Source organism: Panthera leo, chromosome D1, assembly GCF_018350215.1.
Source record: "Panthera leo isolate Ple1 chromosome D1, P.leo_Ple1_pat1.1, whole genome shotgun sequence".
Taxonomy (NCBI): Eukaryota; Metazoa; Chordata; class Mammalia; order Carnivora; family Felidae; genus Panthera; species Panthera leo.
In genome coordinates this window covers 20,682,002-20,699,262 of record NC_056688.1, presented here as the reverse complement: position 1 = coordinate 20,699,262, position 17,261 = coordinate 20,682,002, and positions in this window count along the sequence as shown.

Below are 17,261 nucleotides of genomic sequence, written 5' to 3'. Positions count from 1 at the left end.
CAGTTAAGCCTCTGACTCCCACTCAGGTCATGATCTCATGGTTCATGAGTTCTAGCCCTGTGTCGGGCTCTGTGCTGACAGCTTGGAGCCTGGAGCCTGCTTTGGATTCTGTGTCTCCCTCTCTCTCTGCCCCTGCCCTGCTCACACATACTCTCTCTCTCTCTCTCTCTCTCTCTCTCTCTCTCTCTCAAAAAAAAAAAAAATTAAAAAAAAAAGATTCAACTATCTTCTGTGCAGGTGAAAAAGTCAGCCATCAAAGCAAACTGTGAGAGCTACTCCCAGTCATTCAGGCTAAAACGCTGAATACAGAATCTCTGGTCAGTGCACCCGTATCAATAAGTTAACCCTGATCCAACCATTCTCATACATATTCCTCAGATTATTTTTCAATGGAAATTGTCAAAATCTTACAACTTGGTTATGTATCTTCTCATTGGTCACACTTGTACCTGATCCCCAGGGTCTGCCAGAACTTGTGCTTTGATCTGTAAACAGAGATTTAGAAGCAATGAGAGGTGGGGAAGGTGAGTCTTGAGGGTGATCAGTGCTCCCCTTCAGGACAGTGACCTCTGGAGTGATCATTAAAGCTTCCTCAGGCAAGGCAAGCTAACTTCCTCAGACAGGGAAGGTGAAGCAATTGCCACAAATAAAACAGGGTCGGCAGAATTTTTGGTTTTACGGACCTCAGTGTTATCAGAATCTGCCCATTTGTTCCCAGCCTGATTTTTTAGGGTCCCTGGTCTTCCCTATCAATACTCTAGCTTTATCAGGAGAGACCCTGTGAGGCTGTAAATGCAATTTGTGTTGTCATTCAGCTTTTGAAAAATTCAATTTTGCATTTGGTTTTCAAATATCTCGATGTCTAGGCTATAGGAGATAAAGGTTTATTTCAGGGGAGTTACAGAAACTCTCTGGTTCCTTATCTGGACCTTGAGCTGGGAATTTAAGCTCTGATGTCACCAGTTTCTTTCTCCAAGTCCTCCAGTGAACTTGGAAGAATCCATTTAACACCACAGCCCTTTACTTACACTTAATCATTCTATGGCAACATCTTCTTGAGCATTCAGAGCCTTTCCTTCTATAAACACTTGAGATAACATCGGGTGATGACCAACTAATAACTTTGCCGTTATTTGTTTTTGACTGCTGGTATCCTATTTACCAGTGACAACGTAGTCATTGATGGCTTTAAATTTAGCCAAATCAGAGAAGCAACTCAAATGCTCATCCTTCAAATTCTTCTCATCTAGAACTACATTTGGTTCCGAAAAAGTAGTAGAGAAAGAGAACTACAATGAGTATTACAAATATAAGAGATTTATGGTAAGAATTAGCCCTCTCTCTTTATTTAATTTTTAAAACAAATTTTTTTTAACCTTTATTTATTTTTGAGACAGAGAGAGACAGAGCATGAACAGGGGAAGGTCAGAGAGAGGGAGACAGAGAATCTGAAACAGGCTCCAGGCTCTGAGCTGTCAGCACAGAGCCCGACGCGGGGCTCGAAATCACGGACCACGAGATCACGACCGAGCCGAAGTCGGACGCTCAACCAACTGAGCCACCCAGGCACCCCTCTTTTTTTTAATTTTTAAGAAATCTCTACACCCATCGCGGGGCTCAAACTTACAAGCCAAGATCAAGAACAATGGAAGCCATTGTCCTTAGTCCCTGCCTCCGTGGGTACACAGCCAAGCCGAGGGTTGCTGTCTAGGAGACAAGCTGGTTACAGACAGAGGAGGATAGGAAGGTACTTCTGTGTCTGTCTATGATGAACTTCTGAGAGTAATGGCTACTGCTTCACTTCGGCCTTCTAGATCTCATGTAAGTCTGGCTTTCGGCCAACTCTAAACTAGAGCCGTACATGGTAGATGATTCTGAGAAATACAGTCCCCAGTTGGACCAAGTCGATGCAGCACAGCCTAACACAACCTAACCTTCTAGGGGTGCGCAGGCAGAAGCAAGTGACCTTAAGTGAAAAGCCAGAGCAGAATGTGCAAATACACAAAGAGCCATAGGATGTGCTGAGGGACGAACAAACTTGTGATGGCAATTGCATTGTGGTCAACTTTATCAGGCTGATGCTGAGAGGTGTCAAAAGCTGGGAATTGAAAAGAAGAGAATTATCACTTTGCACCCTTTTTACTCTGACAGACTTTGAAGTTAAATGTTTCCCTCCTCTATATTTTCAATATTTATGAATCAAAAAGCAAGGAGGATGGACAGTTACAACTCAGCTAATCCTCCAAAGAATCTACTCCTGGGGGGATATATTCACCGAACTTGTCATTCTAATCCTATTGTCTATAAAATTCCGCGGTTCTTTTTACTGTAAAAAAACATGTAGTATTAAGAAATTTTCCTCACTTGATTTATTAAAGCATTGTCCTGTTTACATGCTGTTTCCTTTTTGGATTGGTTTCGGTAAATCTTCACGGAATCATAGAGATAGGTAAACGAAATTATTTGTCATTGTCCCTTCCATGCCTCATTCTGTAATCTTACTAATGCCATGAAACACTTTCATTGCTATTTCCTAATAGGCACACGCAAGGTGACTTTAGGTGATATCTGGAAAATTAGATCGCAGTCCTAACAATTTGTGTCAACAAGGAATTTTGAAAATTACAAGGCACTTTCAAATGTTTTGACATTTGAGCCTCAGAACAATCCAGTGAAGTGAGCAAGGCAGATGTCCTATCACCATGTTTACAGATGTGGAAACTTGGTCTCTGGGCTTGTAAACAACTCGCTGTTGCCAGAGCTGTTTTGGTTCATCGTGAGTGAGCTAACAGAACTTACACAACTGATTGTGGTTACCGGGCCAGATGCTTTTCTTTTTCCCCAGGAGTGATGATGGATTGCGCTCCATTTCATCCATACTGTGTCGCCTGGTAGGTTGTATGATCAGTGCACACATTTCAAGGTAGAAGAAAATGTGTTTTGGTAAGAGGACAGCCTGGATCTGAAAAACGGCTCCATCCCTTACTAGTTTTTGTGGCTGTGGACAAGCTACTTCATCTCTCTGAGCTTCGGTTTCTCCTTTTTTAAAAACTGAAATAATTGTTGCAAGGGTGTAAAGATGACGTTATAAAATGCACGTTGTCGGGATGCTTGACGAACGCCATTTTTCATCTACAAATCCTACTTACTCCTCAGGGCTGAGTGCAGTTCCACACAAAGCCCTCCCTACTTAACCTGTCATTTTCCCACTTTCACTGTACCCCAAACCACTCAGAGCCCTGCTTAATTGTTCTCAAATTGCTTCATAACGTTCTACACATTTTCATTCATTCAACACATCTGTAGTGAGTGCCAACTATTTTCAGACACTGTACTAAACTCTGGATATAAAATAGTGAAGAAAGCAGACGTGTTCCAGCTCTCTGGGAGCTCACGGTCAAGGAGGAAGCAGACCTCTTACCGGTAAACACACAGGTAGATAAATGGTAACAAACAGTGATCAGTGTTGTAAATGCAAACACCAAGTAGCAGTGGGGAAGACTGAGTTTAGCTTGGGTGGTGGACGACCTTCTTGGAGTGACATTTAAGCAGAGACATGAGGGATAAGAAAAAGCCAATCATGTAAAGATCAAAAACTAGCGTCTCGTAGAGAAGAGTAGATGTGGATACCCTGAATGGGGGAGGAAAACACTTGAAAATCAGCTTGGTTGGAGCAGAGTGGATGAAAGGGCTGTGGCTTGAAACGAAGTCAGGAGGCAGGCAGGGGCCGGACCACACAGAGCCTTTAACTTCAGTTGGCCTCTCCCAGAAGCAAATCCCAAAACCAGATTTTGAGCACCCACAGTTTACTTAGGAGGTTGGGGAGCGGGGAAGTGAGAGGGGGGAGAAAAGGAAGGCGATAAAGGGTGCCTTAGTGGACGGGTTACCATTGGGTGCCCCTGGATCTCCACTCCCTGAGAAAACTCCAAGAGAGGATATATTGAACACCCACCCAGAAAGCCAGGAAGTTGGGCGCTTAATCAACCAGAGTCCCATGTTCCTTCTGGCATTCATTCTCTGGCACTTCCAGCTGGCCATGTGCAGGCCTACCACGCTCATGGCCAGGGAAGGAAGCCCAGAAACAGAGAGCTTTAGATATCTACTGAAAACAGCCCTCAATGTGTACAGATGCGTGCTGAGTAGCGGGGGTGGGAAATGAAGGAAGCCTTCCCGGACACACCGTTTATAATGAGGAACAATGGAAGGATTTTTAAAAATATTTTTTTATACATTTATTTATTTTTGAAAGACACAGACAGAGCACAAGTGGGGGAGAGGCAGAGAGAGCAGGAGACACAGAACCTGAAGCAGGCTCTGGGCTCCGAGCTGTCAGCGCAGAGCCCCACGTGGGGCTCGAACTCACGGACCGCGAGATCGTGACCTGAGCCGAAGTCGGTCGCTCAACGGACCAGCCACCCAGGTGCCCCACAATGGAAGGATTTTTGCAGTTTAATATGATAGAGTTTAGGTTGTTAGTTTTGTTTGTCCAGGTGCATTGTAAGATCCTTCAGAACAAAGAACGCACTTCACGGTCCTTCAGCACCAGCCACACTGATGCCACCACACCGTTTACATACCAAGTGCTAAGTCAATACGTTTGATTCACTGTCCACGAGTAAGAAGTATTGATGGCTCCAAGGTAACCGGACCACAAAAGATCAGATGAAAAGTTTTTCATAAGCGTGTTTGGCATCACTTTTTACAAAGTCTTTTCAAGTGGCCAAAGGGCACGTGGGCCACCTTGGTATCCAGGGAGTTCATTATAGTTTGGATTTTTCATAGGAAATATTCCAGAGAGAGTTCAACCATCAGACGAGAGACTCTAGCCCGCTTGTAACCCTGAGACAGGCGGAGTAGAGTTGTGGTCGAAGGTACTGGTTTTGGAGGTCCACCCGGATCAGACGGGGTCTGTGCTGTAATCCTTACCAACCGCGGGCCCGTGAACAAGTCCCTTCATCTTGTTAGCCCTCAGCGGCTTCATCTCTAAAATGGACATAGTGAGAGTTACATTACCTCACAGGGTTAGTATAAAGGCAAGACAAAATAATATTCTATGCCCAGAATGTGATGAGCATTCAATGAAGGTTATCATTACTGATATTTTGACTTTCCTTAGGGTTATTCTTACAGGTTTTCGGGAACACAGATAAAAATTGACTCTCAAGTTTAAGCCAGACACAGAGTCAGGAGAAGACTCTGGTCTGCTTGCACTTCAAGCCTATACTTTAGGGGGGGCAAAAATCCCCAAACCCTCATTTCCAGTGGATACTTTTTCCCCAGAAACAGACTCCACCTCCCTCCAGGAATTAAAGGACATATTTATAGAATGAACAGAAGTGTGGGGGAGGCCGAGTATGGACTCACACCCTCCCTTTCCTGGAGAACACAGAGGGTATCCTCTCTATATATAGATGTACATATATATAATTTATTTTTGAGAGAGCATGAGTAGGGGAGGGGCAGAGAGAGAAGGGAGCGGAGGATCCTAAGCAGGCTGTGCACTGACAACAGTGAGCCCGATGTGGAGCTTGAACCCATGAACTGTGAGATCATGACCTGAGCCCAAGTGGGGCACTCTCAACTGACTGAGCTGCCCAGGCGCCCCACGACCTTGAAGTATCTTTATGCCAAAGGCCCGACCAGCTGAGACTGCATTGGCCTGCACATTAGTATTCATCTTTTCCCATTTGCATTTTTTTTTCTGATTTCAAAAAGATATGTTCTCCTCCTGGAAATTCTAGAAAATGTGAAAAAGCATAAAACAGTAGGAAATAAGTTCTGTAAAGTTTCTCTAGGATATGACTGTATTCCCACAGGGCATGTTAGCTGAATTTTTTTTAATAACCTTAGAGTCACACGCTTTATTTTATTTTATTTTATTTTACTTTATTTTTAAATGTGTATTTGTTTTTGAAGGAGAGAGAGACAGAGTGTGAACAGGGGAGGGGCAGAGAGAGAGAGAGAGAGGGGGGGGGACACAGAATCCAAAGCAGGCTCCAGGCTTTGAGCTGTCAGCACAGAGCCTGACGCGGGGCTCGAACCCACGAACCATCAGATCGTGACCAGAGCCAAAGTCGGATGGATGCTCAACTGACTGAGCCACCCAGGCGCCCGAGTCACATGCTTTAAATGGTGCCTGACCTAAAGTCTTTTACAGCTTTCTTCCCTTTCTTCTTGCTCTGGTCTATGTGAAAACATACATTTCTCTGCCTCTGGGTGCCAGCAATTGTCCACTCTTGTGCCTCCAGCCCCTGGAAGAGCATTGGCCGCCAGGAGTAGCAATGCCCAGATCAAAGTCAAAATGACATTAGTGCAGGGGGGCAAACCCAGAGCGGGGCAACGACCAACGGCCAGGCGTGCCGAGCTCAGGTGAGGAGTCCCCACACTGCACGATCTGCTACTGTAGTCTTCCGGCCACAATTTTGAATCCAGCCCCGGGAAAGCGACTCCGTCTCCGGCCTCATCTCCCCGGAACAGATACTCACCCAAATGGAGAGCAGAAGGTGACTTTTTCAGGGAATCTAAATAAAGCTCTCGGATTCAGCAACTGTTCAGAATACCCGTCTTAACTCACTAGAGGAGAATGACTTTCGTGCTGCTGGCACTGGGATTTCTAGAAAAGTTGTGGATCTGGCACCGCTCATTCCACAGGGGGTGTTGACTCAGTGGGGTCTGGCTGGTGACGAGTGGAAGTTGGGGCTTCTCCAGTCCATGTCATGAAACCAAATAAGTGACAAGCTGTTGCTCTGTCCCTGTCCTGCCAGCCAAGAAAAAGAAAGAAAAAAGAAAAGAAAAAGAGAGAAAGAGAATAAAAGAAAGAGAGAGAGAGAGAGAGAAAGGAAAATACCTAAATCACCCCAGGAAGATGTCTCTATCCTTGATTCCCACTGTGTGTTAAGCACTCAGGAAGTTCTTCTTGAGCTCAAACCCAGGTTTCTCTTATTGCCATTTAACCTCATCTCATGTTTACTTCCTCTGAGAGATAAAGGAGAGATAAAAGTACCAAGAAAGGAGGTATAGGTGGGACTGGGGTCAGACAAGCGTGGATCTGAGCCCTGTGACTTCGCAGACTTTTCTTGGCCATGCTGTACATCAGTCTCCTTCTATGGAAAATGGGTGTAATGATAACACATGCCCATTAGTGTTGTTGTAAGGATTAAATGAGATAATACATGTGATGTTCCACAATGGCAAACGCAGTAAGCATCATTTATAAAGATAATAGTAACAGCAAACACTTACGTGGCATTTGCAGCGTCTTTGGTACTGTGATACAATTTTTTAGCTGAGTATGAATTACCTATAGTTCTCTTGGTTTTTTTCTTCCCTTTTTAAAATTTTATTTTAAAGAAAGAGAGAGACCAAATGCGCACGAGCAGGGGAGAGGGGCGGAGAGGGAGAGAGAAAGACAGAGACTCTTAAGCAGTCTCCGCGCTCAGCATGGAGCTCAACATGGGGCTTGATCCCACGACCCTGGGATCATGACGAAACTCCTCATAAGGTCATCAGTGACTTTCTGATCACCCAGTCTCCCAGCCAATTTCTATCTCACCTAAGTCTCTGCTACAGCATTCACTGTAGGTATGGAACATCCCCACCTTTCCTCCCTGATGCAGCACTATCTTGATCTCCTATCCCTTTGATCACTCTTTTTCCAACTCTGTTACTGGCTTGACTGCTTCCTCCTACCCTCCTAAATTTAGGTATCCTTAGATCTCCTAACACTTTATAGTCTCTCTTTCAAATATTATCCATTTCCATTACTTCAGTTATCACTCTATAAGAATGACTCTCATATCTTGATCACAGAGGAGAGCCATTATCTCCTCTGAGGACTGGTGCATCCACACGATTCCTGAAACAGAATGCTACGGGCACCAGTGACAGTCACAACAAGGTTTATTGCAATGAGAGGCAAGGCCGACCGATCGGGACTGACACTCTTGATCAGAGTGCAGCCTCGGACAGCTGGGGGTACAGAGTTTTTATAGCCGACCAAATCGTCTTACCATCACCTGGGAACAGAAAAAAGAAATAGTTCCCAGATGGGGGTGGAAACAGTTCAGACATGCCCTTGCCCCAATCCAATCAAACTCTAATCCAGTTGATTTTCCTTGAACTTTTGTCCCCTTGATTGATAGGACAAGGCTGTGATCTCTTAACCTACAGTATCAAAACAAAGCTGTTATTTCTCAAGGCTACAGGTTAGCCCTACACTACAATTTAACCCTTACAAGGACAGATTTAAATTTCCAGGCAATCTATCCGAATCTGCAACACAAAATACACCAAATAAAATCCAAAGTGCATTAGTTTTCTCCCCCAAATCAGCACGGCTGCTATCTTTTCTATAACTTTGAATGACATCAAAGTTGTTCCCTCTACCATGACCAGAGTGAACTTTCCTCCCTTGCCCCACACGTGGTCATTTGCCAAATTGAAAGTATGACACCTTCACATCTTCTTGGGAATCAGGTATCTCCCACTCACACTACCCTACATCAGCTCCTTTCCCCTTCTTACTACGGCTACCACAATCATTTCTCCCATCTTTCCTAGTCCATATTTCCAATTCTGCCAGATTAGCTTTCCTAAACCCTATTTTATATCACCTCACTCACATGCTTTAAAATCTCCAATGACTTCCAATTATCTCTCAGACTAAGTCTAAGCTCCTTAATGGGCATTAAAGACTATTTCCTTAACTTATGTGTCCAGCATTATTTCTCTATCTAATAGAGAAACTTTATCTAATTTATCTAACAGAGGTCTGAAACTTTTCTGCTTCTATGCTTTTGTTCATGTTGATTTACCTGCTAAGGACGTCATGCTTTTCAATCACTTCCTGTCAAAATCCTATCTTTATCTCAGGAAGGTTTTTAAATGTACCTTTTAGGTCTACCTTTTCCTGTTTGAGATGTAGCGGCCTTTTTATCTGATCCTCTATATCTTATTCTTATTCTGTTTTGTAGCATATCCATTTGTAAATGTGCCACATTCTCACCCCTGATGTCTTACCCTCACTATAGATTGTCTTTAATGCTGTCTTCCAAGAAATTTGCTAATTTCTGCAGATTCAAAGATGAATAAAAATTTTCCTAATTTCCCTGGGAAATTCAGATTTTCCTTACCCAAAGGAAGCCTGTATTTATGTTTTTCATCCTCATTGACCAATACAGGTTTCTCATTCATCCGAAAGGTGAGTGAGTTCCTACTGCCACTCCTTAAAGGCGGGAGAACACAGAGAAGGCGGGACCATGTTTACCTCCATGGCAAGGGAGCGTGTATTCTCAAATCCCCCTCTTGGAATTCAGAATGCAAATCTTTGCCCTAGAGGGGAGAGTGCCCCTAGTGATGGAAACAGACCCCAAAGCACCCAGCTACAAGGTTATTTGACAAACACTGTGGTAGAAATGTGTGCTGTGGGAGCCATATCCATCATGGTGTGGGAGCAACGAAATCTGAGGGCAGCGTGAAAGACCTGGGCAGCTACTCAGCTCAGTAAGGTTTTCTCAGTGTGGCTTCATGAATCATTCTGAGACACAACGTCCAGAACTGTGCCTTTCCCAAACACTAGGCATAGTCACATTCTCTTTTTACAGAAATGCAATTATTTTTTAAAAGCTATGTTCTTGTTTCGTATGGTCTGGATATCAAGGCTCTTCCCTTTCCTTCTCCAAGTCCTGGAGTTGAGCCCCTCCTGGCAACACACAGCTGCTGGTGGAAATCTGAGTCCTACCACTAGTGGGGGAGGTGCCTGAGGGACATCAGAGAGTAGAAAACAAGGAATTGGTTCCCCACAAAGAAGTTGAATGGCCAAGCCATTGAACTTCTCTTGAATTTAATTTCCTTAAAAACAAACAAACAAAAAAAAAAATGCAGGGGCACCTGGGTGGCTCAGTCTGTTAAGCAGCTGACTTCAGCTCAGGTCAGGATCTCGCGGTTTGTGGGTTTGAGCCCTGAGTCCGGCTCTGTGCTAACAGCCCAGAGCCTGGAGCCTGCTTCGGATTCTGTGTCTCCCTCTCTCTGCTCTCTCCACTTGCACTTTGTCTCTCTCCCTCAAAAATAAATAAACATTAAAAAAATTTTAAAAACCGCATACTCTTTATTTATGAAGAAAGGGGGAAAATAATATTTGTTAAGTTTATGTCAAGGGGCATCTGCCTGGTTCAGTTGGTAGGGCATATGACTCTTGATCTCAAGGTTGTGAGATGAAGCCCCATGTTGGGCATAGAGTTTATTAAAAAAAAAAAAAGTTTATGCAAAGGGCCAGGCATTGCTTCAGGTGATTTATATGTTTAATTTATTCAATCGTTATAAACAGCTACAAAGTAGGTCGTAGTAGTATTATTCTCATTTTATGACAGAAGAAACTAAGACTCAGGGGAATTAAATAGCCTGCCCAAGATGACAGAAGTAACAAGCAGAGTGTCCAGGATAAACTTGTCTGATCCCAAAGATATCATTCTTTTCCATTACTCCATTCAGCCACAACAAATCACGGCCTTACCTGAAAATGGCAGTGTTATTCGGTGATACATGCCCCAGATTAAGAAGTAGGAGAGTGCATCCACAAGATAAGTCCCTCAGAACATCCCTTAACCCCCAATCTACCATTTCCTTCCTTTGGGGAATTTTACTCATCTACTCAAATATTACTTCTTTCAAAACCTTCCCAGCTGTCTCCCTGCTCCCCAGGCTCAAAGCATAATCTGTGACCCCATCTTCCAGGCTACCTGTGTACCATAACCACACCATTTCACAGGTTTTTTTCTTTTAAATTTTTAAAAATGTCTATTATTTTTGAGAGAGACAGAGTGCGAGCAGGGGAGGGGCAGAGAGAGGGAGACACAGAATCCCAAGCAGTCTCCAGGCTCTGAGCTGTCAGCACAGAGCCCGATGCGGGCCTCAAACCCACGAACTCACAGTTGTTTTTTAAAGCCAGACACTAATTCAATACCCAGCATGGAGTAAGCACTCAGTTAGCCCAGAGCCGAACATTGGGCTCGAACTCACAAACTGTGAGATCATGACCTGGGCCAAAGTTGGGGCTTAATCGACTGGGCCACCCAGGTGCCCCTCAGTTAAAGTTTTATAAGTGAATGAATAAGTGAAGTTTAACAGTACACAAGTAATTTAATCTCTCTAGGTATCAATTTTTCCCATCTTTAAAATAGATGACTATTCTCTCATATGTCACAGGTATTTCATGAGAATTCAAAGAAATAAGTTGTGTTCGTAAAATAAAACTATAAGGTGAGGCGAAGCAGTTGTTGCTCTTGCAAATAGAGAAAGAATTCTCCCTCCCCCACCAATACACAAACAGACCAACAACAAGGAGGTTTTCATTCACATTAATCCATGTGAGCTCTCTTTTTTTTTTTAACTTTTTAATGTGTGAGTAGAGGAAGGGAGACACAGAATCCAAAGCAGGCTCCAGGCTCTGAGCTGTCAGTCCAGAGCCTGATGCGGGTCTTGAACTCACAAACTATGAGATCATGACCTGAGCTGAAGTCAGACACTTAGCCGACTGAGCCACCCAGGTGCCCCAGCCATGTGAGCTCTCTTAAATGATAAGTGATTATAAGCCCTCCCTTACTCTGCAAGAAAGAAAGAACAAAGAAAGAAGGAAGGAAGGATGGAAGAAAGGGAGGGAGAGGGGGAGGTAGGGAGAGAAGGAGGAAGGGAAGGAGAGAGGGAGGGAGGGAGGGAGGAAGGAAGGAAGGAAGGAAGGAAGGAAGGAAGGAAGGAAGGAGAGCCTGACTGGCTCAGTCAGTTGGAGGATATGACTCTTGATCTTGGAGTTGTGGGTCCAAGCTCCATGTTGGATGTAAAGATTACTTAAAAGTAAAATCTTAAAAAGGAAAGAAAAGAAAAGAAAAAAAAGAACAAACACAAATTATACTGGTTTATATGTTGTTGTTGTTGTTGTTGTTGTTGTTGTTTTGTCTACTGGAGAAGAAAAGCTAGTAAAAACAAGACAAAAGGGGCCAGCCAGATGCCTGAGGCTGGATACTCCCCTTGCACACTTTTGGCTTCTGTAATCTTGTTTGCCTCCTGTGTCTACCAACTGCCCGGAAGCACCACTGATAAGAGCCCCCTCCCCTTTTTCTTTTGTCTCTCAACCCCCTCCTATCCCAGCCATAAAAGGAGGCCAATGCCAATGCCTTTGGAGGTGATTCCATGGGGCCAGCACCGATGCACAATAGTCTTTTCCTGATTCCCCGACTGCATGTGGCTTGTCTCTTCCCTGGGCGCCGAGTCTTTGCTGTAACATACTTACTTAGATTCCATACTTTTCTAGAATACTTGAAGTTTTGTTTGTTAAGGGGTTATACCTAGCTTTCCTCACATATAAATACACACACACACACACACACACACACACACACACAGCACTCATCTTAGAACTTCACACTGCGGGGGCACCTGGCTGGCTCAGCCAAAGGAGCGTGTGGCTCTTGATCTCAGGGTTGTGAGTTCGAGCCCTATGTTGGGTGAGGATTACTTACATAAACTTAAAAAAAAAAACTTTTTAGTAAAAAAATAAAAATTAAAAATCACATCGCATAAGGAGTCGTTAACTTTCTGACTGATTTGCAGTCTTCACTTTCGATGGTGAAGATCTTATAGGAAGAAGTTAAGTCCTTAAGACTTGAAAGACAAAGAGCTTTGGGTCTGAGCAATAGCTCTGCCATATGCAAGTTGAATGAACAAGTTATTTAACTTCTCTTGTACTTATTTCCTCAAAAAGAGAAAGAGTAATAGTGTCTACTCGTTATAATCGGTTTGAGGATTAAATGAGTTAATCTAATCAAAGAGCAAAGCACTGTTCTGGGGCCAAAGCAGGCTCTCAAATATGATGATGATGATGAAGATAATGATGTTGGCGATGAAAATGATAACAAATGTGTTGACACATCATGAAAAGTTGATTATTCCTCGTCATGCTGAAGTTAACAGCTGAGTACATCTCTGGAAAGATTAAAGAAATAATCTAAACAGCAACCTAACACCTCTTGGTTTTATGAGACTTTACCAAGTCCAAAACACATCCACACATTAGTTCATTTGTGCTTCCAGTAACTCTGGGAGGCAGACAACTAGAGAGAGAAAATTGGTTCAGAGTGGTCAGGTGAAAATGTCAGTACTATCTCAGAGTTGAAAGAGGCCTGAGACAGGCTTCCTGTCCCCCACCTGGGGGTCATTTTGTGGTTTCTCTTTTCTCCTTCTTCTCTATCGTTTCTGGTGAGCATTTAGGCAACCGGGGCTCAGGTGTTGGCTCCTGCACCACACATCAGAATAATCATTTAGTTCAGCAGCAAAGGCAATAATGACACTTACTTCTCCAAAAGACTTTTTCCATCTGTCCAGCCTAAGAGCCCCAGCCAGAAATGCATAAGAAATTATGCCAGGCTAACAGCAATACTTGAAATATAGCTTTTCTTCTGAGGAGCTTGCAGTACCTTATCACCAATTATATTTTCCTTTTTTCCCCATTCGAATGTTTCGATTATTGTAACTACCTAGCGACAGCTTTCTCGTGAATGTGTACCAGGGGCTTCCTGAAGATGGGATAGGAACAGTGTGACACTGGCTTCTCTTGCACACAGAGTGTGTTATGAGTGTTTGTGGGCACTCCTGGGTGTCAGGAAAGTTCTGGCCTTGCTGACCATTCGGATGAAATTCAATTCAATTCAACAAACATTTTTGGCCTCTTTTTACCTGCCAGGCTGTCTGCCATGTGCAGATCCAGGAAGGGATTGCATAGTCTGGTCATCATGTCACTATTTCCTGTCCTAATCCCCAACTTCCCTTGGCTGGTGACAGTAACCACACAGCTGGCAGTCAGGATGAGGGAATGATCCGAAGGAGCCTGAATCTCCCAGTCCCACGTGTGCACTTTGGCCATAGCTTAAACATGTTTTTTTGCTCTCCTTGTCCCCTGGGTTATGTACTATTTTTCAAAATCCATTTAGAATAGCAAAGCAGGTCACTTGACTTGTCTACCCTGGGCTCTGATTCCTGCATCTTGACTCTTAGCTCAGGTATATGCTGATCTTGAAATGCATCAAGAAGGGGCCCACACCGTCTCTCTTGTCTGTAGCTCCCCTGTTCCTCCCCACCCCCTACTTTCAGTAGATACTCTTGCTTCTTGCTTTGAGAAGATCCAGATGTGTATCTTAAAGTATCTACTTTATCTTTACTCACAGGGTCACTGCTCCTAGTGCTGTCTCTAATTTCCACCCTTCCCCCCACCCCATAATCTTAGTGAAATGGGTTTCTTTCCTCAGGAAAAGCAATGTCTCCATCCATATCTCAGATGTCATTCTTCTTATTTACCTATCAGAGTCATCCTTCCCCCTCCACCTCAAAATCTTTAAATACCTTCGGCCCCATACTCTCCTCTCCTTTTTCTCAATCTCTGAGCCCATTTGGCTGCAGTCCCCTCTAAGGAGCAGTGCCCCTCAAGTCGTGATATTCTCTTTCCTCATCTATTGTGGCATTGTGTCTTTCTGGTCTCCCATTTCTCTGATGATTTTTTGTTTCTGTTCCCTCTTGATTATGGCCTGGGCTTGTCACTCTTCCCACACTATTCTCACTCATTCATCCACCCATATACTCATTCATTCAGGATTCATAGAGTATCTAATAATCTGCCTGGTACCAACCCCGGCATAGGAGTACAGCAGCACACAGAACAAACAGGATTGCTTTCATGAAGCTTACATCCCGATAGGAGGAAACAGAAAATAAGCAAGTGTGTTAAATTTCAAATAAAATCATTTTGGAGGGTAAGAGAAGATATAAAGGACAAGAAACTGGATAATGACATAGAGAGTAGCTTCAGGTGGGGAAAGTGGGCAGGAAACCAGTTTAGAAAGTGTGACCAGGAGTGCCATCACAGGAGAAGTCATTTGAGGCAAGACCATAATGATAAGAAACCAGACCTAGGATGAGGAGTATTCTGGGAAGAGAGGACATCTGGCACAAAGACTCTATGATGGGGAAAAGCTTAATACATTTGAAGTACATTTAAAAAACAATAAATGTGGTGGAACATTGTGGACAAGACAGGGAATGGTAGCATGGGTGTGAAGAGATAGCCAGGGTTCAGGGCGTGTCTTGTTAGGCCATGGTGAGGAGTCTAGATTGTATTAAGTGCAATGAAATGCTACTGAAGGGCTTTGAGCAAGGAAGGTACATGACCTTATAAAATATAAAGAGTGCTCTGGCTACTGTTTGTAGACCTTGAATGGCTAGTTTCATCCATCAACTGTAAGGGGAAGAGGACCATCAAATTGGAAAAGATTAAAAAACAAAGCAGCAAAATGGATTGAAGCCAAAATGGCAGAAAGGAGGAAGGCATAGCTTAAACAATTAAAATGAGTTAAAAACTCTTGGAGAAAGGCAGAATGTACTTCAGGGAACTTAAGGTACTTATGAAAGTGACTGAGAGCCACTGCCAAAAATCAAAGGAAATGTCAGAAAACTGAGAAGACCACATGCTCCTATTTTCAATAGAGGAAAGACAAGGGAAATGTCATATGCCTACTAGAGGCAAATACATTGTTCCTAAAATCTCATGTAAAATCCTCAGAGTGACTAAAATGGTATTGGTAAGCATTTAGAAAAGAACATTGTGATTATTTCCTAATAGCACAAATGGATGTGACAAAAATGTAAAATTAAGCCAATTCCCACTGTGGTAGTGGTGGTGTTGGTGGGGGGGGGGGGCGGGGGGAGGGTGGCGGTTGACAGATTTATCAGACTGAAAGTATCTCAGTTGCTCTATGTATTTGGGTGGGGCTTTCAGAAAAATTATAGAATCTCAAAGGCTGTTGGAACTTTATCAATAATCTATTCCAAACTTCAAATCTAGAAGATATTTTTCCCCTGCAACATCCCAGTAATTCTTTGGATAACAACTGCCTGAACATAACAAAAGGTAATTCATTCCACTTTGGAATGGTTTGAAACATATTGCCGAAAATCTATTTCCATGGAGAGATGAATAGGCCAAGCCTATTCATCAGGAACGTTCTTGGGGGATTCATGAATTGGAAAGATTGAATTAAGTCAACTTTAACTTCTCTTCCAAGTATAATGCACTGCGCTTCAAGGGTTGGCCTTCAAAAACAACATAGAGTTTATGGCCTGGTGGCTCCCTGCCCAGGAAGAAGATCCTATCTCGGAGACCTTCTGTTGTTCTGTCATATGTTAGGGAAGAGAATTTCCTGCCTATGGTTCGTTTACAGTCAGCTGTCACTCTGCGGTTCTTTTTTGGAATATCAGTGTCAAGTTTCCCCTTTTGGAAAGGGAATAGGAGGGGATAAGAAGGGGGAGGGGCAGATTTTTGTGTTAATCTTTCATTTCAGCTCCAGGCATTCCTAATCTGTTACGTCAATTTGAGTTTATAACAAATCTGAGTTTGAATTTAAAGTTTCAGGTTTCCCTTTCAGAGATGGGGCGGGGGCACTGACACAGCTGAGAAGCCTAGGGAGTGGCTAATAGAAGAGGCCAAACCACAATCTGCTTTTAAACTAAACTAAATAAATCATAATCATAATGATAATAAAGAAAATAAAGAAAGAACAGGGAAAAAAGCGATTAGAGCAAGAGGGAGCTGCCCCCACCCCCAGTGCTACTCTCGCGCTGACATTTGGATCGCCTCACTGGATGAGGAGGTGACCATGGGAACAGGTGCGCCTCACTCCTACCCCATGTCTCCTAACCAGGGATTATCTTGCTGGGTTTGGTGTGCCCGGAACTAATTAATCAAGGATAGACAAAGAAGAGTCTAGAAGAAGAGAAGGGGATGGGGTCGGGGAAGAGAAGCCGCGAGCTTCTCGTGTACAGTGTGCACGGCAGATGACATCATTGCCTGAAAGAGATTTGGCCCTCCCCTTCCCGGAGCTGGAGGCTAGCTTGCCTGTGCTGTAGCAGGAGTGGGGTTGCCTGGAGGGTGCGAATTGGTGGGAGGAAGTGTGCCCGCGCTGGGAGAGGTGTGGAGATGTGAAAGGGAGACCTGGAGACAGCCAGCGAGAGCAGAAACCGCGGGGTCTGGAGGTGTTTGCGCAGCTCCAAGCTCCGCCCCGCGCTGGGCAGCCTCGCTCGGCCACGGGAGGGACACGCCTGTTTGGGGGTGGGGAGTGTGTGCACGAGGGGTGGGTCCGTGGTGGCGGTGGGGGTGGACAGCCGCCTGCGCATGTCAAGGCTGACTGAACACACACGGTCAAGAAGGACCCGGAGAAGGGCAG